Genomic DNA, 25497 nt, shown 5'->3' on the forward strand with positions numbered 1-25497 from the left:
TCATGAAGATCAGTGAAACACTTACCTTCAATACTGGCATATCCTCATTAAGATCTGTGAGACACCAGCCCTAAATACTGGCATATCCTCATGAACATCAGTGAAACACCTGCCCTAAATACTGGCATATCCTCATGAAAATCAGTGAAACACCTGCCCTAAATACTGGCTTATCCTTATGAAGATCGGTGAATTACCTGCCATATATTTGTGTCGGATATTCATGAAGATCAGTGAAACACCTGCCTTCAATACTGGGATATTCTCATGAAGATCAGCGAAACACCAGCCCTAAATACTGGGATATCTTCGTGAAGATCAGTGAAACACCTGCCCTAAATACTGGGATATCCTCATGAAGATCAGTGAAAAACCTCCCCTAAAAACTAGGATATCCTCATGAAGATCAATGAAAACTTGCCTTCAATACTGCCATATGCTCATGAAGATCAGTAAATCACCTTCCCTAAATACTGACATATCCTCATGAACATCAGTGAAACACATGCCTTCAAAACTGGCATATCCTCATGAAGATCAGTGAAACACCTGCCCTAAATACTAGGATATCCTCATGAAGATCAGTGAAACACCTGCATTAAATACTGGCATATCCTCATGAAGATCACCGAAACACCTGCCCTAAATATTGGCATATCCTAATGAAGATCAGTGGAACTAGGATATCATTAAGAAGATCATTAAAACACCTGCCCCAAATACCGGAATAACTTCGTGAAGATCATTGAAATACCTGCCCTAAATGCTGGCATATCCTCATGAAGATCAATAAAACACCTGCCTTCAATACTGCCATATCCCCATGAAGATCAGTGAAACACCTGCCTTCAATACTGGCATATCCTCATGAAGATCAGTGAAACACCTGCCTTCAATACTGGCATATCCTCATGAAGATCACTGGATCACCTGCTCTAAATACTGGGATATTATCATGAAGATCAGTAAAATACCTGTTTAAAAATTCTTGGATAACCTGATGAAAATCAGCGAAACACCTGCCCTAAATACTGGGATATCCTCATGAAAATTAGTGAAACACCTGCCCTAGAAACGGGCATATCCTCATGAAGATCAGTGAAACACCTGCTCTAAATACTGGCATATCCTCATGAAGATCAGTGAAACACCTGCCCTAAATACTGGGATATCCTCATGATGATCAGTGAAACACCTGCCCTAAATACTGGGATATCCTCATGAAGATCAGTGAAAAACACCTGCCTTCAATACCGGGATAACGTCTTGAAGATCAGTAAGCACCTGCCCTAAATACTGACATATCCTCATGAAGATCAGTGAAACATCTGTCTTCAATATCGGGATAACGTCTAAGAGATCAGTAAAACACCTGCCCTAAATACTGACATATCCTCATGAAAATGAGTGAAACACCTGCCCTAAATACTGGCATATCCTCAACAAGATCAGTGGAACACTTTCCCTAAACACTAGGATATCATTAAGAAGATCACTTAAACACCTGCCCTAAATACCGGAATAACCTCGTGAAGATCATTGAAACACCTGCCTTTAATACTGGAATATCTTTATGAAGATCAGTAAAACACCTGCCCTAAATACTGGCATATCCACATGAAGATCAATGAAACACATGCTCTAAATACTGGGATATAATTATGAAGATCAGTGAAACACGTGCCCTAAATACTGGGATATCCTCATGAAGATCACTGAAACACCTGCCTTCAATACTGGCATATCCTCATGAAGATCAGTGAAACACCTGCCTTCAATACCGGGATAACCTCTTGAAGATCAGTGAAACACCTGCCCTAAATACTGGCATATCCTCATCGGATATGTACGTTCCCACACTGTATTGATTCCTGGTTAACTCGAGAAGTCATAAATAAAATACGGGGATTCATGATCCCCTGGTTAAAGTCTATAAATCTCGATAGTATTGTCCACAGATGCAGTGACTGCCACCTTGCAGATCTGTACATGTATTCAGAAACCCTATCCCGTTTATCATCTCAAATGAAAGTAGTCCTTCGATGTTTACGCCATTTAAAGAACAGAAAAGCCAGTCCAGTCGAAAAGCCGTAGTTCGTGTATAATTCACATTAAAAGTTGATATTCACTTGATCCGCAATGTAAATTAATGAATGATTTAGTGAATGAATGATTTAGTGAATGAATGAATGAATGAATGAATGAATTGCAAAACTCACCACGATCTTTGCTGAAAGCACCTGACATTATTACCCCGATCAACAGATAATTGTGGATGCCAACTGCAGTCTCAGCTGTTATGAGAGCACAACCCAAGTTGACTGTTGAGGGCTAGAGGCCTTAGTGTTCGGTCACCGCTGTGTGATCAGAGCCAATTTCGAACTTGACTTTTGGGGCAGGGCCAGGGCTGTTTGCATTGTCAAGAGTCGGGAACAGTCTACCATCCACCTATACACCGACCGCTGACTGAACTGCGACATTATGTCATGCACAGTATCACGTGCAACTGAGTTCACGAATAGTGTACAGATAGAACAACCTTGGTTTTACAAAGAAGGAAACACGATAGTGTACAAAAGAGTAGAATATAAAAGGCAATCTAATTTCGGACGCCTACATGATTGTTAATACATGAGGCATGTAATCCATAATGCACAGTTGGTCGTTTTGGCCGAAACGAATTTGGTCTTTATTTTTGTGTGATAACATTTAAAGAAGTCGAAAGTCGCAACGAAGATCCGGAAGCAGTGTACACAGCTATGTATACTAGCGAATGAAGAAACTGTGTAAAGCTATAAATGTGTTACGTTATTGAAAATAACAACATCGGATATGGTGACAGGAGGCAGAGCGACACACACTAAAGGAGGGACGGTGTAAGACGTCAATTAACGAAAGCATATCTCGGGTGTGACCACCATATGCGTTGAAACAGGCAAGGCAGCGGCGGATCATCGAAAACCCCAGAAAAATGAATACAACCTGGGCAACGGTATTCCAAATGTCAGCCCAGGAAAGACCCATCTGAGCTAGTGTTATCGGCTGATTCTGGTCCTGTCGTAGGGCTCGATGCATCTCATACCAGATAAGTTATTTATGGGAGAAATCTGGAGAAACAGCCGACAATGACAGTGCAGAAATTAGGGCTGGGACGGGTAACTCGGGTCGGGTGGTTCCTGAGTAGGATCCGGGTACCCACAGGACTACCAGGACCCGTGGTTAGTCACGTGATATATTGTTTAATGACAACAACACACTATAGCTCGGTGGTTACGCTTCAAGTCGCTATAGTTCGCATTTCTTTCTGACGATGAACACATTCATTTGACCTGTATATGTGTGAGTAGAGATAAAGCTTCAGTCAACTTCCGTGTACGCATGATCTGATCGTTTGATACATGTATCTCAATAGTTTGTTTTTTCCAGGGCTGCGGTAAAACAATTCCCAATCAGACATTTCGTTCCAAACTCTTGAGACCTTCAGTGGGTACCCGAGTAGGGACGGGTAATGGTGGTCGGGTACCCAGGTAAATTTGGACTCGTCCCAGCCCTAGCATCAATGTTATGCTACCTCAAAAGGTATGTTACAACACGTGCAACCTGTGGGCAGGCATTATCCTGCTGCAACGTGGCGTTACCTCCCTGCATTTGCACAAAGGGTAGAACATGATCTCGAACGATGTCGCCCCTGAAGCGAACGCCATTCAAATTGCCGTTAACGATGATGTGTTGTGTCCTCCCATGAGTTGTAATGCCACCCCATACCATCACAGGTCCACCCACAAACTGACGACATTGAGTAACGCAAGCGTCGTTAAAACGTTCTCCTGGACGTGTGTAGACCCTTGCATGGCCACCAGAGCTGTCCAGACGTCTACAGAACCTCGGTCCACACCAAACTAGGCGTGCCTGACGGTAGCAAGATCAGGCGTTTTGCTGGACGTCGAGGCCGGATGTCAGACGTTGATGACGGACGTTGATTTTCATCAAAACGCGGTTTTGCGTAGTTGTTATTTTGTAATCCCCTTATACCGCATCCGTGGTCTAGTGGTAGAGCGGCCGGCCGGAGATTCGATCCCCACCCGCGTCATACCAAAAGAATGTACTTGTTGTTACCCTGCCTGGCGCTCAGCATTAAGGGGCTTAACAAGGACGGGTCGACTCGGTTTCAGTATACTGTGTCTGATAGCTAAACAGTAATTGTGTGCTGTTCACGTTAATAAGCACGTGAGTATCATACTCCCAACAAGCACGTCAACATTCAAATGGTGCCCCGCGCACGTTCAGATTGTGAATCGCGACCTTAACGTCTTCATGAATATGTATTGAAATATGCATATTTAATTGACCCTGAAGAATGCCTCATTCTGATTGGTCAAAATAAGATTACAATCAGGTATCTAATTCAACACTACAAAAATAGCATACATTTTAAGACAAAACTTACTCATGAAAACATCGATCTGTCGCATCGATGCATGTAACAATGGCTGCCGATGGCTGTATAGGTTCGACATCTGAATATTGTCAGATGGTTGTTGTCACTCACTGGTGCAATCATTTTGGCACAACAACTCATCAACCGGGATGAAATCTGTTTGAAAACATTTACAATTCAGTAAAACATGACTAACCCCTGTGTCCGAATAATCTCTCATGTCGAGCTGGGCCGGCTCGTCGTTAACTAAACAACGGCCGTGTTCAACCATAGTTCAGGCTCATTTGTACCTGTAAATATGCAGGCTTATGTTGAGCATAAATACAGGTCGGGACTATCCTCTGGATTCATGCAATTTGTATATAGCACTGTCACCGTGAACAACTATTTTGGCAGCCTTAGGCATTAAAGAGTAAGGGAAGGAAGTCAAGTTCAGTCTGGTCGAAGTTTTGGAATGAGAGATACATATATATGTGTTACTGCTGGGGAGTTATTTCAAACCAACTGATACTTTATAACTAAATAACTACATCATGTTGTTTAATTTATAGTAAAGTTTCTTGGAGTAATATAGTAGTTCAGCAGGTCCTCTGTCATTTTTTTTCCAAAACCTGTCAGCCCTACAATGGGAGAAGTCATATTGATTGCCAAGAAATGACTTGCCGATTCCTAGAAATGTCTTGGTAGAAGTGCAAATATGCAACAGGTTGCGATGAAAAAAGATATATCATCTCTATGGGGTGTTATTTCATCAGTTCCTTTTGAGGAAAACTATGTATTTGTAGCCTTTATTTGAACATGCGTAATATTTATTTTAACTTTGTCACTAACTATGACCCCTTTTCGGCACAGTTCTAAGCTGGCCTAATTGCCCATCTGTAAGAACGCGGTATATACTAACACCGGGTTTTAATGAGAATTTTGGAATTTTATAGAACTAGATGAACAACCCTGGTTGTAATTTATAAACAAATGAGCTAAACTGGCATATACAGGGCAGGGCTTTTTATCAAATTCAAAATGTATAAACTCAAATTGTCTCCAGCATTCTCTATGTTTGTCTTGTTCTAACCTAGCGGTGACATTTCTATTTATTTTCAGTTCCCATTGAGGATGGTGGAGGAAAGGTTGAGGTGTGGCTACAATAAAGTTTCTTTTTCACCCCAATACAAATATGTATGAAAGCCAGGACTGATTTCTTTTACAAATTGCTTCACCGAAAAACTGTTAAACTTAAATCTAGTTCTTTTCCTTGTGTTGCCTTCATTATGGTACCTTCATATGATACATCGTAGTATACACATGTATTGGCGCATCTCCAGTCAAGATTCACATTTGTGTCTTCATTCCTGCATAGCTACCTCATTGTACGACTAGAATGCTAACAGATCACGTGATCGTGTCATTTGCACTTAATCCAAGTGGGGTTATCATGTGAAGTGGATGTGGTTGACATTTAAGATATGGCTATCTTATCCTGTATTTGTCGAAGCCTGATCAAACATTACATCAGTTTCTCTGGTTATTTATATATCACATTGAACACGTGAGAATTACACATTTATCTTATCTAGTAAAACGACCCATTGTCTTACATACAACACAACATAGAAACACTTTACATAGTTCGTGCTATTGTGTTGTCCCGGGCTAAGATGGATAGTTTCAGAAATAATTATTACGGCAAGCTTATAGATCATGCTATAGCTTACAATGACATGTCTAGCTGTGCCGCTAGCCACCGCTTCAAAGTCATATGGGTTCATTCCAAAGTTGGCACGGTTTCCTTAATTACAGTAAGGTGACCTGACATGAAGTACAGTGATGACAATAGAAGCGTAAACTAGGGGCGTTCACGGGGAATACCCCTTTTTCCCCTTCCTGGAGGTGCACCAGGTACTCTATTACACCCAGATCCCACCGGCAACACTAAAGTACCAGGGCAAACATGAGTGGGCTTTGCCAATGCATGCGTCAAGAAAGGCTGCTGCTTGACAGCAGAGGCTAGATAATAGGCCACAAGTTAACACCTCTCTCAAGTGCATGTACAGGCCAATGAAGAGGATCAGTAGTATGAGCTGCCTGTTGGATTTTCAGTCACAATCTACTGGGTACCCATTCGCTGCTGACGATATTGACATCTTGAAACCAATGGTAATATAAAGAGGATATGAACATATTAGCGAATTTATTTTACGCTTTTATAGATACTTGTCTTACCATGAGCCGTTCACATATGAACATGATTCGTTTTCAAAATCTAAATGTCTAAAACAAATCATTAATACCAATAGGGTTTTGTATTGTATGCTAGAGTGAGTGAGGGTCTTAGTGAGTTCAGATTGTAGTCACATACGCAATCATATTGTAACTTGAGAATGTTATACATTTAAGACAGCTTCGAGAATAAACTTGCTAAGATTTTTTTCATTTCGACTCCTTTACGTCAATCTTGGCGCTAAGACAGCTTCGTGAATAGGCCGCCTGGAATTTATATTGAACCATAGTGTTATGCTGTTAGGAGACTAAATGCAAGGACAAGAACTAATCCTGATTTTGTCAGTTTTAAACAAGTTAACCGTTATGTAGACCTCCCTGGTGACCTGATGGAAGAGGTACAGGAGAACCAGCTTCTTTCCGACCTGGGCATATCCACCACAAGAACTTCTAGCCATGTACGTCATGTAAATAATCGTGGGAATATGCTTGTAAATATTTGGAGATAAAACAAATCTTATTTAAATGGCAGATTACATGAGGATCAATACTATGATAAGGAATTATTGTTGTGGGTATTGCTATTTCATCTTATAATATTATACCATACATAACAGATTTCTAGTGTGTACGTTTTAATCTTTATTCTCAAATATACACTCAGTCCTGACACTTAGCATTGAAATATCTTGTGACATAAAATCATCTGGCACAAAAGAAGATGACACCCCAGATAATGAGATAACTAAGATTCGAGTAACTTAGATTACTGGTCCAGTCGTGTTGCATTATGTAGAGATGTTGAACCCAGGGCCTACAGGTGAAGAAAGAGGGAGAGATAATCAAAAGGAAAGATTATAAGAATTAAGACGGACATGAAGAAAGTAATACATAAACTAACGATGGAGACAAGGAGCATCAACACAACCGTTGGTGAAGTGAAAGGGGGCATGAATGATATTCAGGATCTGCAGGATATAATACAGTGTGACATTGTTGAAGTAGCCAACGGCCGAGATCGCCTTGACGATGTAACCGAGTTGTTAAACCCGACAATAGATCAGGCTTACAACAACAGATTTACACGCTTACAAGTGAACTGGATAGACAGCAGCAGTATAGCAGGGGACATAACGTGATCATCTACGGTATGTCAGATAAGGAGAAGCAGACACCCCATATGGGAAGAAGTATGTCTGCGATATACTCAACGACGCAGCCGGGGACGAGGACTCACTACACACATCTGATGTCATCATAGCAGCACATCGCCTGGTCTCTGCAGGTTAAATATCACCCAAACCAAAGATAGTGAAGTTCATATACCCAGAAGATAAGTCATGGGCTGTCAGCCTGAGACATAAACTGAAAAGCATTGGGTATGGGATCTTTAACGATCTTATAAAGGAACAAAGAGCACTTTTACCGAAACTGAAAAATGAAAATAAATTCGGTTACTACAAGAACGGCAGCTTATCGTCAAGGATGCTGGCGAATCGTACAGAGCGATACAAACAGACGCTTTCGACAACGAGCTCATCGTAATAAGAAGGATGGTCAGAAAGGGACGTGGTCACGCCAAGACAGTATCTCGTATTAGTTCCCAATGTTGGAGTGAGTGAGTGAGTATGGCTTTACGCCGCTTTTAGCAATATTCCAGCAATATCACGGCGGGGGACACCAGAAATGGGCTTCACGCATTGTACCCAGGTCGGGAATCGAACCCGGGTCTTCGGCGTGACGTCCCAATGTTGGAACGGTAATGGACTGTATTCCAAGTTAAGCAATACTGTTTTGTTTGTTCTTTCTAGCAAATCATCACATTGTAGGACTCACTGAAACCTGGCACGTGTATTTTGGTGTGCCAGCAGTGACAGTTTCCAGTGCAGGAAAACTATGAGGCGGCATTCTAGTTTTAGTGAGAAAGTGAGAAAGAACATACAAAAGTTCATCAAGTTTCACAAATGTACTGAGAATACGATTTTTATACTGTTTGATAAAGCTATGTTTTGTTCACATAAGGATACACTTATGGCTTGTGTGTACATACACCCAGAAGTTTCTTCATGGTATAATAACGAACCCACTAATTGTGGAATACATATTTTTCAGGAATCATTACTTCATATAATCCAAGAGCTTGGCGATGTAAATGTGGGGATTTTTATGCAAGAACCGGTACAAAATGTGATTACAGTTTACATGATATTTTAAGTCACGTCGGTTTGGACCATTGCTCATATATACATGATACCCGTAATACATCACGACTTGACATCGTGTGACATGAAAACAAACAGATAAGGGCGTTCATTGCTGCAGCTCTGTATTTACTTAAAACTCAATATCATGTATGGAAGATGTGGTTCGGATGCAGGTGTTGGTGGCTTTACGTTTGTTTCAGCTGTAGGTACACGTGTCATCGACAACACTATTACTTCAAGCTTTGTTCACATGTGTCATGAGCTCGAGGTCAGAGTCTTTTATCATTTATCTGTACGATGTACGTTTCACTCACAGACAAACACGCTCTTCTCTGAGAGGATGGTCACGAAGCACAGGATCCACGTGGCAAGGGTAATGGCTTCAGATTTAAGTGAGGCATGGTCAAGGTCGATGAATTCAGGGGGAATCAACTTTCACCTGATATATCTAGATTGCTTTGACAGCATTTGTGACAAAGTTCTTTCTGATATTAATAATGCAGTAACATCTCATACAAATGCAATATATGTCAAGCTGCACAGTGTATGAAATGCAAACACAGTATAAACAGACAAAATTCACAACCTTGGTTCGATAAAGTGCACATTTCTCAGATATGAGGAGGGCATATTTTTGGGTTGTTTTAGTCATTGTAATGATGAATCATTGCTTTGAAAGTATTGGCATTCCAGAAGCATGTACAGTTGTACTATAAAATCTAAAACAAAGAAACTACTATGAATGTGTAAAAGATATATTACTTACAAATCTGAATAACTCAAAATTGTTCGGAGCACAATGTGCAAGTTTTCTTCATCTGACAAGCCTATTCCCAACATAACTATGGACTCAAGTTTTGATTGTCCACTGAGTTTACGACAAGGGTGTATATTAAGCCCTCTTCTATTTTCCTTTCTTATAAATGAACTAGCTTTTGAAATCGAAGCTAGTGGCGAACCAGGAATTCAGCTTCATCCTGAACTTGTACAGTTATTTCTTCTTTTGTTTGCTGAAGATGTTGTGTTAATCTCTAATACAGTTTTTGGTTTACAGAAGAGGCTTGTTTTCCTGAAGGACGTTTGTTTTCAGAATAGTTTGACGGTAAATATGGAGAAGAACAAACGTAAATTGTCGAAATATGAAAAATTGGTTCTGCAGTAAACTACCGTTATAATGAACTCAAAGGGACCACTAATTTTACTTCGTTAAAACTGTAGTTCGTTATAAAGCATATTTACAGCATAAATAAAGCAAATGCTCGGGGCCAAAAAATATGTTCGTTATATCCGCCAGTTCGTTATGAGCGTTTTCTTTATAAACGTAGTTCATAATGGCGTACAAGTAGAATGCGCTTCCTGTTATTTTATTCAGTAGGTCATCAGTATGTGTGTATGTTTGCTGGCTAAACAAGTATTATTTGGAAATTTTAGATGGCTTTCAATGTTTAAGCTTTTACCTTTTGAGTTGTTCGTTGAGATGTTATTATACCGTGCGGAAATATGGTGACTGCATGTTGTTTAGGAAATAGAAGTTTACATTTAGCAACTTGTGTAAACGAGTTTCTCGTCCCTGTATCTCTGCCCAGTCAGATTTCCTTCCAGTACCAGTAAATCAGTTCTTCCAGTCATGGTGATACCTCCCCAGACCATAACGGATCCACCTCCAAACCGATCGTGCTCCACAACAGCAACGTCAGCGTACCGCTCTCCCTGACGTCTGTAGACTGGGATCCGACCATCGTTGAAATGCAGATTGAACCTTGATTCGTCTGAGAAGAGTACCCTTGCCCATATGCGGGGACCCCAGCGTAAATGTCCATTTGCCCAATTCAGTCTGTTCTGACGGTGGCGTGGTGTAAGAGGGGGTCTTACAGCTGGACGACGTGCCCGCAGTCCGTAGTGACGTAATAGGCGGCGTATTGTTGATACAGATACACGTCGTCCTGTAGCTTGTTGGAAAGCATTATTGGCTGCTGTGGCTGTAATGTTTCTGCCCCTGAGAACCACCAAACAGACGTATCGGTCATCTTGCTGTGATGTTACCCTTGGCCTACCCGACCTGGGTCGATCCTGGACGGAGTTGGTCTGTTGAAAGCGTACCCAGAGGTTGGAAACTGCCTTTTGGGATACGCCAAGACGTCTGGCAACATACCGTTGTGATCTGCCATCTTGTAGCAGTGCCAAGGCTTGATGTCGTTGCTCAATACGGAGACTTCTCCCTCTACCCATGCTTGCATCAAAGAAGAATTTCTCCACTAACTCAGAGGAGCCAACTGCAATCCTTATAAAGATGAATTGCACGAGTAACCCGCGTCAAATTGCTGCTAAAACACGTGCATTATCGTGCATGTGAACAGCTGCGTTTTGGTGCGAAGTTTTGTTTAAAAAAATGCGACATTTCACTGAGTTTTATCAATTAATAACTTCAAAACTCTTATCTTTTCACCGTTACAGATTTGGTTTTACGCCACATCAGTTCATGTGTTAACAGTACCTGTAAAACGTTTAGAATATTTGGCATTATCTGGTTTGGAACAGTTGAGTATAGTGAGTGGCTACATGTACACTGGTGAGTCTAAACTTTTGATGGGTAGTATAGGATTAAGCATACATTTATTACATGTCTATGGATTCGGATTTGTTTGTTAAGAACAGATGGTTCGAAATGAAACGATATTTCTAAATGAATTTTTAGGTAGACTAAAAGTTTCGTTTCAACAAGACTGGCAATCTGCATCAGTAAAGGGCACAAACACATTGGCTACTCGTTGTTTAAACCTATTTTCAGTGTCGAACTATATATCCATATAGTCAACAACTAGTATTTAAAACACAGATGTGCTCTTGTTCAGTTTGCCAGGATTTCATAAACTACGAATAGAAATTGGCAGGTTTTTTTGGAGAAGCTAGGAATGAGAGATTATGTAATATCTGTAAACTGCCATCTATAACACAAATATCCCTTCTTCCTCATTTGTAATGAATATCAAGCATTGCATTCCTGTAAAATGTAATGAATATCCAACCCTCCACAAATTAAATGATTATGCTTATCTTAAAACATGTTATCAGTTTACATATATATCAAGCTATGTCAGTGTGACTGTCTTCTTATTATATACTTTCTCATTCTGTGCTTCTCGACGTGTAACCTGGGCCTGTGGCCTCTGGTACTGTTTTTTAGATAAACTGCTACTATGTACACAGGGATCCAATAACAAAATGAACCTGAAAGGAAAATTGACGTGAAATTCAACGGAAGGACATTCTGTCTTGAACAACGGACAAACTTATTTTCTTGATTGCACCGAGAGTCTCTCTGAAATTCAAGCTGGAGTCTTGTCATAGTGGTGTACGACAAGGTGTACGACAAAACCTGTCGCCTTTGTTAATCTTTATATAATCATCTGAAATGAAATGTGATGGAATTGTTATTGGTGATACATCCCTGTCACGGTGTTTAACTAACGACAACACCGCACACGCCAGAGTAACGCCTCACCCACGAGGTAACCGCCTCGTTATTGTCAAAACATATAACAATAGACGTGACAAGCTGGTGTATTAAGGCGCATTGACAAAGATAAACCAACTGACGTTAAAGAATTTGTTAACACTAGACACAATTCACCAAGCTAAAACATTAATGCGTGCACATGTAGTAAGCAATTAGCAATAGTTTGCTCCCAGTCCTTCATTTGCCCTTCCTGTGATCAGGGTTTAAATTTGGCGGTGGTGGCGGCTTAATTTACGTTGTTTTTATCACATGGGGAGAATACTCGGCAGGATATAATCAAAGGGTAAAAACGGTATGCTTGTGGGTCATTTACGGAAAAGCACACGTTGTCAAATAAAAGACCAAGGAGGTACGTGTCACGGTACTTAACTAACGATTACACACCGCCGACGTCAACAACAGACGAGCCTTCTCCTAACTGTCAAAAGTAAGCATGAGTTCACACACTTGAGATTAGAAACATTAATGTCCAGACAGAACTAGTGCATAAAGTCGCACTGACAAATGAAAACCAACCTGGAGTTGGAGGATATATTAACACTGAGCAATAAACCAAGCTGAATCACCTGGGCTTTAAATAAGCAGTTACAAGTTGAAATCACACAGCGTGTTCACGTCCAGATCTGTTTTGTTTGTGTTATGTTTGTTGTTTAACGCCGCACTCAGCAATATTACAGTTATATGACGGCGGTCTGTAAATAATCGAGACTGGACCAGACAATCCACTGATTAAAATCAAGAGCATGACATGAATCAACAAAGTCAGCGAGCCTGGCCACCCGATCCCGTTAGTTGCCTCTTATGACAAGCATAGTCTCCTTTTACGGCAAGCATGGGTTGCTGAAGCCTTTTCTACCCCGCATCTTTACGGGGTACATGCATGGGTTCCTGTAGACCTATTCTATCCCGGATCTTCACGGGTCGAATCGTCTAGATAGGCACTGCAGATCCTCATGTAAACCTATGGTTCAGATTTTTTTTAAATGTGCACTATAATGGAAAAGATTCACCTTGGTAAAGCAGAAAATTAACACCTGTCAAAAAGAATATTCCATTTTATATGTTGTATGCAGAACTGGGACGTAAACCACTTTACATCAGTGTAATGAGTGATGTGATTGCTTCTGGACAAAACTAATAACTGGAAAATCGTCAAAAATATCATGTATTGTCTGTAAAATATTGCTTGATAAATTCAATATTAATCATTCTAACTAATGGATCTAAGCAATTGAAAATAAAACAGGATGCAATGGGTTTGTTTATAAATCAACCTCCATCTATACCAATGTCTTTTAATATAAATGTGTGGTTAAGACACATCTTGAAGATCAATTCTTACAAAAATAACACGCTGATCCTCAGTTTCTAGAATCTACAAATTTATCAAATATGAAATAAAACAGAATGCTACCTAGATACTAAACCCCAAAATTCCTCATGCCACTACTGTATTTTAAATTCTTTTGTCACAGGCAATCCATTGAAAAACGTCTCTGAACCAAAATACCACTAGCTGGAAGGACATGTCTGTTGTCTACACGCAATGGCGTAGCACATGAATGTCATTATATCGTAATTTGTGAAATGATTTAGATCAAAATAGATCTATTATTATTACACAAGAAATCCTTCAATGTTTAAACTGGTGAAACAATTTGATCGCACACATACACTTACAATGATGAAGTTATCATTTTTTCTGTAAATCTATAAATGTTGTAAGTGATGATTGTACGTGATACAGCCTGTATGTTCATGCATGTGCATATAATGACCTCTGTTAACCCTCAAAAAGCTATGTCTTGTTGTCTTGAGCGAAATAAATTTCAGCTCAGCCAATCCGAACCATATGCATAAAGAAACACATGAGAAGAGAGGGGAGCGTTTCTTTCTGCGCATCATATTACTAAGTTCCTGACTCCATGCCACCTTATTCTAGGAACACCTCGGCGTGCCCCAGCGCTAACCGTAATAAACGATTTATGTTTCTACAATATACGAAGACAAAGATTCAAAGTGAACCCTAAATCAAATTTGAAATAAAACGTTTAAAGTATTATCATTGGAATATCTCTAGCGTGCAGGTACACACAATGTACCAACCTTTCAAGTCACAACTTCTTATCATAAAATGACAATTCGCGGTAGAATATTACCAAACCGACAAAGAGTGGGTTTATGGTTGTACCAGTCAATAGGTTTTTTTTATCACCACATCGGTAACAGCCCATGTGAACGCCACGTTCTCTTTATTCAAAATCAGAGTCGGTCAGATAGCTGGCAATAAAAGTTTCGTCATTTCGATATGCACAATGAGGAGATGGCCGAATGGTATTTTTGAGTTTGGGCCGTTCTACTGGTACCGACATTTCTAAATGAACGAGGCAATCCGAAGGACGCCAGCAATAAAAGGGTACATGTTCAAACACTGTGAAAAAAGCTCCTTAAACGTTTCAGTCTTCACATTTGGCATCGAAAATATTTATATCCTTAATTGAAGTTGAAACGGTTTTACGAGTACGATTATTAAGGGTCTAATAGATACAGCATGGCAATAAATGATACGTCTTTTCACGCTGGAGAATCAGTACAAGTCGGTGCGAGTCATCTATAACACATCAAAGGATGACATCTTTGACATCAATGTGTCCAACTTGATTTCCTCGTTTCAAGTGACCTTTTATCCTGTGCCGGTTTCCGCTGTCAGAAGAGATCCTTAATTTAAACGGTTCGCAGAAACTGTGATTTTGTGAATTTGTTATGGTCATGATGTCAAAGTGTATCGTTGACACTGATTTCAGAGAACGCTACATTAGACATTATGTTTATAAAAATCAACTAATTCATACGCTTAACAACCCGTATTTCCTCAGTGCTTCACATGCTATTCATCATAAGCTGTTCAAGGGATGGGTAACACTATATGTCCACATGTTGTGACAGGAACACACCCTGTGGGTCAAGTGATCTCAAATGTGGCCTCCATACATCTGATTAAATATGGGTCCATATTAAATAGTTTTGTCATAACGGGTGAGGAGAAACGCGGTTTAGCGTCGCGTTCAACATTGTTACTCTTGTATGGCGACATGTATGCAAGTGTGTGTGTATGTGCGTGTGTGTGTGCGTGTGTGTGCGTATGTGTGCGTGTGTGCGTGTGTAGCTGCTTGACTCGTCCGAACCTATGCCAGTTTCATAGTTCTCGCACACTAACATACCATGCGGCAGTTTAACATGAATACCGCATTCAGACACAGTATACGCATAGCGCCATGCAGGGAAACAACAAGTACCATCTTTTATTATATTTTGGTATGACGTGGCCAGGGATCTTCCGCTTAATAACATTGTATATGCACATGTGGAAACCATTATCGTGTGCGTTTTGAAATAAAATACATGTTGGTTTAACCCTAATGTGCTGAGAAAAGTTGGGGCGGCGAGGTAGCCTTGTGGTTAAAGTGTCCGTTCGTCATGTCGAACACTTGGGTTCGATTCTCCACATGGATACAATGTGTGAAGACCATTTCTGGTGTCCTGATCCATGATATTGCTGGAGTATTTCTAAAGGCGGCGTAAAACCACACTCATTGTACGAATAAACCAAGCCAAGATAATGGTGATTAGAATAATTGACATTTGTGGCATCAACAATCACCGTAGAAGAGTTGGTAGCGTGCAGGACCACAAACTAAGAGCTTGCATGTTCCTATCCTACCGAAGTCTTTTTTGTGTTGTATTCACAAACGTGTTACGTTGTTGCTGTATGACAAATAGTATCTCTGTCATACAGGGAAACTGGTGATGTAAGTATATCTGATTAGTACGACAGACTCCTATTTGTTTTAAGTTAACCCTAAATACCAATATCCAAAATAAACGCTTAAAAAACATAAAGAATGCGCCTTTCTTAAATTACCTACAATGAATTTCGAGGGGGCGGAAGGTTGGGGGAATACGTGTCTCTCCCACACCCTGAACACGTTTAGCTGTTAAACACAAAACACAATCCAAAACATGTTAAGACCTTAAACGCATCAAACTCATGGGACAAGAAACGCGCTTATGTGTATGTTTAGGATCGTGAAAAGAGCAGCTATTCTTACACTGATGCACGGTAGTAACATACGATCCCTGAAGCAAACAGACCGTATTTCCAACATAGCAGCCACAACAGCACTAGTTTTGCATGTATGTTTGCAAATGTTGTGTGAGAATAAACCTTCAATTTAAAATCCTTTTTTCAAGTTTTCATGTGTTACCCTTGTACAAATGTCGATAGCTGGCAATGTGTCGATCCACCAATGGAGACAATATTCTCAGTAATGAGTGACAGTCGTCGTGAAATGGATGGAATATTGCTCAACATACCTCAGATAAGAAAAGACAGATCCGTCATTTCAGTTATTTTTAATACAACTGCCTCGAAGTCATTTCTATATCCCACACGTTCTATATTGAAAACGAATACACTTGTAGGTTAACTTCATGGGCATTTAGCTCGATATAGGACAACGTCCAACTCTGAGTGGGCTGGTATTACTGTTAGCAATACATTAAGGTCTTCTATCTGTAGTATGTGTCGCAGATTAACTACGCGTCATACATTACAAGTTACAAACAGGACATCGCTGATCTAACAATCAGTATGGAATCAAATAAGTAGTTACCATTTTATCATGAATCATCACGATGTAAAGCCTCTGATAAGGGTTCAATCCCATAGTGCCCATATCCCAATTTACCTACAGAAATTACTGTTGACACACTGGAAACTCAGTTTCATCCCTGTTTATGTAAATCGACTGAATCACTATTGTTTGACAGATTCCTGTATAAAATGTTAGTAATTAAAAAATGAGTAGAGGAATGAAATACTTATTACTGTATGTTGTAATGTAATTATTATCATCAATATCCAATTTCGATGCTCGCAAATGTACACCTTGAAAACGTTATATAATAATCACCTGGCCTTCAGTAAGATCATATATGCCGAACACCGACAGGTATCGCTTGGAAAGCTGTGTGACATGGATCCTTTTCTGATAAATGCTCAGTGTGCCAATGATAGCTGCCAACACGTTAGTACATGAACATTGTACATTTCGCCATATGATAACAATCACTAATTCATATCAGATTAATTTAATGCGATGAAGAAAACATGGAGCAAATGAAATGATAGTCGAATATTAACTGGCGTTGGACGTTAAAAAATATTTCATTAGATAATCGACTATGGTTTCCATATTTGTACATGGGTATTTCACTATTGTAAATAATAACGATGTTATAATTTTATGTCGTCTTAAAAAGTATACAATCTTTTTCATGGATATTTTATATCATTGTAACTATATGGTAAGTGGTGCCTTATTTGCTTCCTGGTATATTACATTTGACAGAAATATTAAGTACAGGACATCGTCAGAAGTGAAGAGCACTCGGGGAAATCGTTAAAAATAATGATAGCTAAAACACATGTGCTTTAGGATGTCTTTACAAAAATACTCAAGGCTCAAATGAAACATTCACACTGTGGAATGTATAGACGGTCTTTATTGAGCAGAACATACATCGCTCTTCACTTGCTGTAAGATTGTGATGGCATGCAAATGAAACCCCAACGTGTTTATGGCCCAATTATGGCCCGTGATGCTGCACGTGCATGTGATGTTGGTGTGCCCCGGTGCTCTAGGCTCTCACGCAGAAATGACAAATTCATTTTCGGTATAATCTTATATGGATGTCGACAAACACTGTGTCAAATATTTACTATTTTACTATTTTTTGCCGGGGAGATGTATGCGGGGGAGAGGGGAGGGTGTGTGTGTGTCTGCAGAGTTCAGTTAACACAACAGGACACTCGCGTGTCAAAAGCATTATGAAATATCGAGTTGACAGCTAAAACGACTTCACGATGCACGGAAGGATTGACAGGAGCCATTAAATCTGTATGCATCGTCATGCTGGCTTGCCCTCATTTCGCCTACACCTCATTTCGCCTACACCTCATTTCGCCTACACCTCATTTCGCCTTCACCTCATTTCGCCTACACCTCATTTCGCCTACACCTCATTTCGCCTACACCTCATTTCGCCTACACCTCATTTCGCCTACAATAATTCAAATGTTTAATTGCCTCACCCCTATTATATGAATGGGCATTGTTCATCTCAGGCTGTTAACTAATCCAAGCTCTTTTCTAATCCAAGCGGCATAGAGGTTCAAAGTGAAGTTTTTACAACTTATGACAACTTCTCAGAACTCTTGTTTGACTTGGTCATTCTGTTAATCCTTAGTTGTTTTGAATGTGCAAGTAAATCTTGTTAAGTAAATAAATCTTATTTAATAATGAAGGTGTAAAGAAGCCTATCATCGCTTCTCACATTGTTGGTAATTGTTACAAATTGGTTAGTTCTTAGTATTGGTTTAATCAAAGGAAATTAGATGTCTGCTCAATTGTTGAACTGTTGAACCCCGAGCTCGTGTTGACAGACAAAGGGACGAAAGAATTGAAAGACTAAAGACACAGCTTCTTAGCGGAAGAGGGGCGGTCGGGTAGCCTTGTGGTTAAAGCGTTCGCTCGTCACGCCGAAGACCCGGGTTCGATTCCCGACATGGGTACAATGTGTGAAGCCCATTTCTGGTGTCCCCCGCCGTGATATTGCTGGAATATTGCTAAAAGCGGGGTAAAACCATACTCACTCACTCTTAGTGGAAGAAAAACGGTAATACAATTTCTTGATGCCGTTTGATATGTACTAAAGCTACAGTAATCATGAGTCATTATTATTATTACTGCATAATGTAAATATCAGCTATTAAACAATGTATGAAGCTTCAAGATTGTCTTGTCTGTTTAACCTTCTTTTGGGTCAGTTCATTATTTTAGAGGTAACACAGCATTTGACTGATGTGCAGTCAGCTGTAAATTTGATTTGATAAGGGTGTAGGCGAAATGAGGTGTAGGCGAAATGAGGACAGGCCGTCATGCTATCTCTCGGCTCTGAACTGGGATCACGTGATTGAAAGGGGGCTGTCATCACATGCGCTTACATGACATTCTTGCGGCGTAAGTAAGCAACTACTTTGATATGAAATACGAGACCGAAGATTAGGAAATAATAATGTAACCTTATTTTGCTTCCATTATATTGGTTTTCATTATTGTACAAGTTCAATACGTTTAGTGAAAAATCCATTAAAGAGAATAAAGTGTTTGCACGGCATGCTTATATAATTCATGAAAATAAAATCTAAGTAGAAATGTAATTTAATGCGTGAAAAAATCATAACTTACCAAACACGATTCGCCAAACCGGTTTCTGTTGGTCTCCTTTCGGCAAGGGTAATCCATAAAACTGCTGATCCTCAGCTGTCTGGGTACACCTGTAGTTCCCAGGAGCCGGCCAATCATATGAGAGTACCCCAGGTATTTAGGTTAGATCTACTTCCTGGATGACACAACTTCTACGCAATAGTAGTCAACTTTACCAAGCAAGCAGTTGTTCATATTCAGTGACATGCGAGATAAAGTCACCGCTCTTGTAATTTTATTGAAGCGCACCATCGGACGCTTAAAACAGAATTGGGTTTCAATTTCCGGATCACTGAGATAACAAACTGCAAAATAATCTGTGAGGTAGGTTGATACCGGTATCATATAGCAGATGTGCCTCACACAACCAAGTCAACATGGGTAGACAATTTCACGAAAACACCACCTGTCCCCGGGAATGAAAGCAATAAGCTGTGCAATGAGAGTGCATTTAAGATTGAAGATCAGTAACATGACCTACCTGAACCTCTTCAGCTTGTCATTGCATGTCACTTCACATTGTCGTGGATGGTTATATTCTTGCAACGCGTGAGTTATGCCATTGTGTGGAGGCATTCAGTAAGTGTTCATGAAAGGCCTTGTATAATATCTGGTGCTTTATAACAATAAACTATTTCACGAACATCGTTTGTGATTCCCCATCATGATGTTAGATTCTTCGGACTTTTCAACGTCTGACCTGGCTTAATGTGTATCATACCATCGTTCCCGACGACATTGATCGCTGTTCAAGCTATCAACCATCGGATTACCTGACCTCGGATAGTTTACTTGTAGGCCAATGTGTTTTATTTGTTATTGATTAATCACACTGACAAAGCATGCTGCTTTTAAGTAAAGAATAACTTCTAAGAAATATTCGTTTTGCAACACAGTGGGGGAGGGTGTGTGTGTGTGTGGGGTGGGGGTCGGGGGGGTTGGGGGGGGGGGGGGGTGGGTGCATTTAATGTTGCCATCGTCCATTGTATAATATACTGTATATAATATAATGTATTCTATTCTATTGTAATGACTTCACCATATGTTATATATACCGGATAGTTGTATCACCGTGCATAACTATAAACAAGTACGTGCATATTTATAACAAATAAAACGAAATGTGTGATAATTCTTAATCAAATATTCTTTGTACATTTCCTGCAGCACACGTGTGTATACACGATATGATGTGCACTTGTTGCAGCTTTGTTTACATTCAGTGTTGACGATGTGTCTGCAGGATCGCACTGTTAATAACTAGCCTGCACGGTGACCTGAATGAAACATTAACGTTGCATCAGCGATATCACAGCCTTCTTGCAATGGGTGCATTCGGCACAGAAAACAATTGAAATTCAGTAAGGAAATTGTTGAATACACTCCAAAATTATTCAATCTCCCTTTTCAAATTGACGGGTTTGTTTGATTACAAAGAAAATCTGCAACCCTGCTACCGCCTACTCTGAGTGTACAGGGCCATAAACATAAAGAGAGCATACACTGCTGGGTTGTTTCTTTCACTGGAAATGATGAACAGTTCTCTGCATGCATCAGTTATGTCAGTGCAATATGTTTTATACATATGGAGCTCTACGGTATTGTTGGCTATTTCCTTTAATGATATAAACATCGGGTATCATTCGCTATCCATGCACGACCGCCTCCGTGGTCTGGTGGTGGAGCGTCTGCCGGGAGACTGGAAGCACTGGGTTCGACCCCGTCCGCGTCATACCAAAAGACGTTAAAAGTTGGTACTTGTTGTTACCTTGCCTGGCGCTCGGCATTAATGAGCTTAAACAAGGATTGGTCAGTATACTGTGCCTGAGTGGGATATTCTAATTCTGGGATATTTTAACTTGCGGCATGTTATCTCATTAGGCTAGCACTATAAAAGCGGCATAAGTACAAGCAGCCACACACACACATGCACTTCGCTATATAACTGCAATAATCTTGAACGCGACGTTAAACCCGTTAACCTCATCTCACCCTCACCTCACCTATCCATGCAAGTTCAAGTTCATCTTGACCCCTCAAATAGCCAATCAATTATGAGAAGCACTTGCAGATATAGAATATCGCCATGACACTAGCTGGTTGTTTATTTCTAAAGAGAATTTTTTTTTTTTCTGATGGACATGCGCACAACGTTATCTGTAATATCAACAAGTATCACGATCCCAAAAATAACGAATGCACGTGCAAACAAAAGATGATATTATGTCAGGTACAGACATATACACATATACACATACAGACATATGCAGACACATACATGCATACACACATACAGATATATTCAGAGACATACATGCATACACACATACATACATACATACATACATACATACACACACACACACACTCACGCACGCGCGCGCGCGCGCACATACGCAAACACACACACACACACACACACACACACACACACACACACACACACACACACACACACACACACACACACACATACATACATACATACATATACCCGGGGTGTGTTTAACACAGTTTGGATTGGTTCATTGAAGCGTGAACGATTTAAAAGCGCTGGTTAAACTGTGTTCACACGAAAGTTTAACCAGCGGTTTTAAACCGTTCACACTTCAATGAATCCATCCAAACTGACGTTGAATTCTTGTAATTTCATACTTTGTTGTTTACTGGTCTCGCCGAATAATATCGTGACAATGTTTGCTTAAATTTGAAGTCCTCTGGTTTCGCCGAAGAACATTACAACAATGTTATTTTGTCGGTATTTGCCGGCTCTCGGTCACATGCGTTTCCCCACTCATACTCAGTTACGCAAAGAAAAATAGTTCTTTGAATATATACAACATAATCTAGAAATATGTCAACATAATTTCATTCTCTGAATACATTTACAAACAAAATTTGGGATAAATCAAATCTTAAAAACAGGTTACAGGAAGTTGAACAAAAATATAAACATGACCCCGATGCACCGAGGCGAGATCAACCTTCAAGCGCGAAATTATATATGACGTCACATAAGTTTGCAAAGAGGTGCATTTCGAGTCGAATGGGAGCATGAGGATGAAATTTATACTTGCTGCTGTTTAAAATGACGTTTATGGAGCAGTTATGGAAAACACGCGGACGCGTGAACCCTCCCGTGGCACGAGCAAATTGGGAATATCACCGATTTATGCATGTGTTGCTTGTGTTTGGATAATCGCAAACCAATTCTGACGATGCGGAATGGACTGGTGGGGATGGAACGGAGTGCTCTGAAACCTGTGTGTTTTGTGTTAATTTTCAACGTCAGGGTGTGTTATATTTGGAGTTTGGGATTTGTGGCGTGTGCTGTAATACTTTGCTAAGCTGGTGTTTTTTGTCATCCGAGATGGACCTGCTGTATAACCTGATGCCAGCTTCATTACTGTGCCCCGTCACTCCTCATGTGCCGCCTCTTCTCGGGCTAGAATGCACGGAGAAGGTCGGCCAACTCAGAAACTGGAATAGCAGATTTCTAATTCCGTCTACGGATATTTTCTCGTCTCCGATGACCAATCGATAAAACAGGTAGGCAAGTTTTTGGTGTGTTTTTTGTTAATCTAAGTTTCTTTCCTTACCTTTTTATGTTTAAAGGTTTCTCAAAATCTTTGATTTTTTTCCCGATACGGTAGAAAATTGGGTTTTAGTTTGGGATTGATCAGGAGCAGTCGCATTTGCTCTGTCAGCGGCCACATCTGAGCAGGGTACGACATTGTTTTCATTGGTGCTAGATTCCTCTCGTTTCCGAAAACAAGGCATCAAAGTCAATATCGCTCAATAAATCGTTCAATAAATTTCGTTCACCTCAGTAATTTTACAGAATTAATTTTCTTCACTCGCGTTATTAGTATTGAAAGATTGCCATTCAATATCCAAATCACCGCAAGGACAATCCATTTTGTTTCATGTAGCAGCTAGACGACATCAATCACCAGAACCAAAGCATTTATTTATTTTAATTATAAGTCAGATAAAATGTTACAAGACCAGGCAAATATACTAAATTCATTATATTGCTGATAAATGCAGGTATTAAAAAGAAAATAGAAGACGAGTTGATCGTAAACACCGATCGAGAATTCGGGGAAACCCCGGAAAGTAGTTACGGCAAAAGTTCACACGATCAATTTCACAAAAAATTGTTCACATCCTGTGAACTTTTTTTGTCCGTTCACAGGTGTTCACAGGTTCATCAGATCACGTGACCAATCAGCATGAAAGAAACAGTGTAAACCTCAACGTATGAAATTATATAGCAATGGTTTAAGAATTGACTTTCACTTTGTTTATTGGAGTATGAACCTTCGTAGAGTGAGCGCAAAACTGTATGAACGTCGGAGCTTGCACATTGCACAGTTTCATTCATTACAACAATAACAGCCGACCTTCTTCCTATTGCAGACGTCCTGGTCGAATGACGTAACACATGGAACAAACTGCCAGTAATCACACACACTGCACTGGAGGAACGACATTCCGATAGCATGCTGGTATGCCACAATAACGGTAGTTTGGTAATCTACGGGGGACCCTACTGCCTCGTCCCTACGTTCAGTATAGATCAAGTCGTTGTAATATAGCCCTTGTGCGAAACGAGGACATTGTCTGTGTGCATTATGGGTGAGAGAATGATATACCATGCAGTTTAAGTGAGTATATAAAAAAATATTGAACAGTTCAGTCAAGGGGAATTGTTTCTTTTAACTTCCAAACTACTTTGTCAAATTGAATATGGTCAATTAGCCTAGTGGTTAAAGCGTTAGCTCGTCCCGGGTTCGATTCCCAACATGGGTACAATGTGTGAAACCCATTTCTGATCCATCTCATCCCACATGTTCTCGATTGGTGGGAGATCAGGGGAGCGAGCCGGCCAGGAGATGACATTCACGTTGTTTGGTTGAAGAGGATCCTGAATAAGTCGAGCAATATGGGGCCGGGCGTTGTCATGTTGAAAGGTAATGCCTGGGCCATGACGACGCAAAACCAGTAGAACAACAGGGCCGATGATCTCGTCGCGGTAGAGCTGTCCATTGAGATTTCCCTCTACCACTATCAAACGGGTCCTCTGTCTTGCTGTAATCCCGTCCCATATCATGACGTTGCCGCCCCCGAACCGATCTTCTTCCATGACACAATGATTGACGTAACGTTCCCCTCCACGTCGGTACACTCGAATCCGTCCATCGCTGTGGCTGAGGTGAGAACGAGACTCGTCAGTGAATAGAACTTGTCCCCACTGCATGGCTGTCCAGCGTAGACGCTGTCTGCACCACTGTAGACGTACTTGACGATTGTTTCCTGTCAAAATGGGACGTCTGGTGGGTCTTCTGGCGACAATACCTGCACATCTGAGGCGACGACATACGGTTTGTGAAGATATTCGTCTAAGGCCAGGGATGCTTCTTGAAGTCACTGTTGCTGGCTGGAATCGATTTCGTAGGTATGTTGTTCGAATCCAGTTGTCTTGTCGATTATTGGTTACGCGTGGCCTGCCACTTCGAGGATGGTCTCTGACTGCATTCGTCAGTTGCCAACGTTGCCATAAACACCAAAAAGTGTTTCTGTGGACGTTAAATTGTCTTGCAACATCACGTTGACTCGATCCTGCTTCAAGCATACCAATGGCTCGCAGACGCTCATTTTCGGACAGGCGTGGCATTTCGTAATGTTGAATAATTGCGTAATGTTGTTGTTTTTCTGAGTGGTTGTTGTCAGCACGATGCTAAACAATGCATATGGAATCCCGTTAAGGCACATGTGTTTTTACCTATT

At 40.4% G+C, this 25497-nt stretch overlaps 2 long non-coding RNA genes across 2 annotated transcripts in view; one reads left to right on the plus strand and one right to left on the minus strand.

Moving 5' to 3' along the window:
• LOC124141839 overlaps positions 1 to 20315 on the minus strand; it is a 41474-nt gene extending 21159 nt beyond the window's left edge. The window contains exon 1 of the long non-coding RNA XR_007219117.1: positions 19687 to 20315. This is a non-coding gene — a long non-coding RNA (uncharacterized LOC124141839). The remainder of the gene's footprint in view (positions 1 to 19686) is intronic.
• Positions 20316 to 22319: 2004 nt separating this feature from the next.
• On the plus strand, positions 22320 to 24405 carry LOC125376261. The gene is made up of 2 exons (XR_007219119.1): positions 22320 to 23253; positions 24127 to 24405. It is a non-coding gene; the product is annotated as an uncharacterized LOC125376261 (long non-coding RNA).
• Positions 24406 to 25497: the final 1092 nt, after the last annotated feature.

This window comes from Haliotis rufescens, unplaced genomic scaffold (assembly GCF_023055435.1).
Source record: "Haliotis rufescens isolate VD_foot unplaced genomic scaffold, xgHalRufe1.0.p SCAF_7, whole genome shotgun sequence".
Taxonomy (NCBI): Eukaryota; Metazoa; Mollusca; class Gastropoda; order Lepetellida; family Haliotidae; genus Haliotis; species Haliotis rufescens.